This window comes from Alosa pseudoharengus, unplaced genomic scaffold (genome assembly GCF_046254945.1).
Source record: "Alosa pseudoharengus isolate Yale_2024_CS ecotype anadromous, Long Island Sound unplaced genomic scaffold, YU_APseudo_1.1 YU_APseudo_1.1_scf_19, whole genome shotgun sequence".
NCBI lineage: Eukaryota > Metazoa > Chordata > Actinopteri > Clupeiformes > Clupeidae > Alosa > Alosa pseudoharengus.
This window is the reverse complement of record NW_027468657.1, coordinates 5702032-5703266: the sequence shown is the minus strand read 5'-3', so window position 1 is coordinate 5703266 and position 1235 is coordinate 5702032. Positions and strand designations below refer to the sequence as shown.

The following is a 1235-nucleotide window of genomic DNA, read 5'->3' as shown; positions in this document are numbered from 1 at the left end:
TAATGCATGCACTTCTCCTGCTTAGGAGCCGCATCACGCTCCGCACCCAACACTCTCCCCGTCCCAGGTAGCCGCATCACGCTCCGCACCCAACACTCTCCCCGTCCCAGGTAGCCGCATCACGCTCCGCACCCAACACTCTCCCCGTCCCAGGTAGCTGCTCCCTCTGGCTCAGTTCTGGCACGGGGCCGGCTGAGGTCCAGTAGAGGTCTGGAGCAAGGCTGCTGTATCGGGAGTAAATCCGTTTTTACAGCAAGAAGCTAGCTGGATATGAGAGGAGGGATTGCATCATGAGTCATGACTAGGGCTGTCAAAATAACTGATTAATTTCGATTAATTAATTTGAGAAAAAATAACTGATTAAAAAAATTAGTGCAGATTAATCGATTCCGTATGACCTTTGACCCCGAGCCATTCTAGTCAGTAAAAATTAGACTGTAAAATGAAGGAGAGAGAAGAAAACGTGCTGCCTGGATCATTGATTGGAACATTTACTTTTAAAAAACGGCCTGATGGTGTTGATAAAAAATAAAGTGTTGAAAATAAAGTCCTCTGCAATGTCTGCAGCAAGGAATTTGCATATCACCGGAGTTCATCAACTCTATAGTCGCACATCAATGCAAAGAAATAAGTGTTGACATATTAGCATATTAGCATATCCTGTGTAAGCCCCAGAGCTGTCAGCAGAGTTACAGACTTCATCACTAGACCGCTGATGTAAAGGGTGTGTGAGAGGACCGTGTCTGTGTGTGGATTGTGTTCCCCAGGTGGAGTGTGTGTAGGTGGTGTGTGTGTGTGTGAGGACTGTGTCTGTGTGTGGATTGTGTTCCCCAGGTGGAGTGTGTGTAGGTGGTGTGTGTGTGTGTGTGTGTGTGAGGACTGTGTCTGTGTGTGGATTGTGTTCCCCAGGTGGAGTGTGTGTAGGTGGTGTTTGTGGTGTGTGTGTGTGTGTGAGGACCGTGTCTGTGTGTGGATTGTGTTCCCCAGGTGGAGTGTGTGTAGGTGGTGTGTGTGGTGTGTGTGTGTGTGAGGACCGTGTCTGTGTGTGGATTGTGTTCCCCAGGTGGAGTGTGTGTAGGTGGTGTGTGTGGTGTGTGTGTGTGTGTGTGTGAGGACCGTGTCTGTGTGTGGATTGTGTTCCCCATGCCAGCAGGGCCAGCAGTGTGACTGTCATGTGAAGCAACTTGGGTTCTTTATATATGCTGTTTGTGGTGTGCTTCACTAAGCTCCAGGCC

General features: G+C 49.1%; 1 protein-coding gene across 1 annotated transcript in view; it reads left to right on the top strand.

Moving 5' to 3' along the window:
• adam10a (ADAM metallopeptidase domain 10a) overlaps window positions 1–1235 on the top strand; it is an 88501-nt gene that overhangs the window by 24222 nt on the left and 63044 nt on the right. The window lies entirely within an intron of this gene.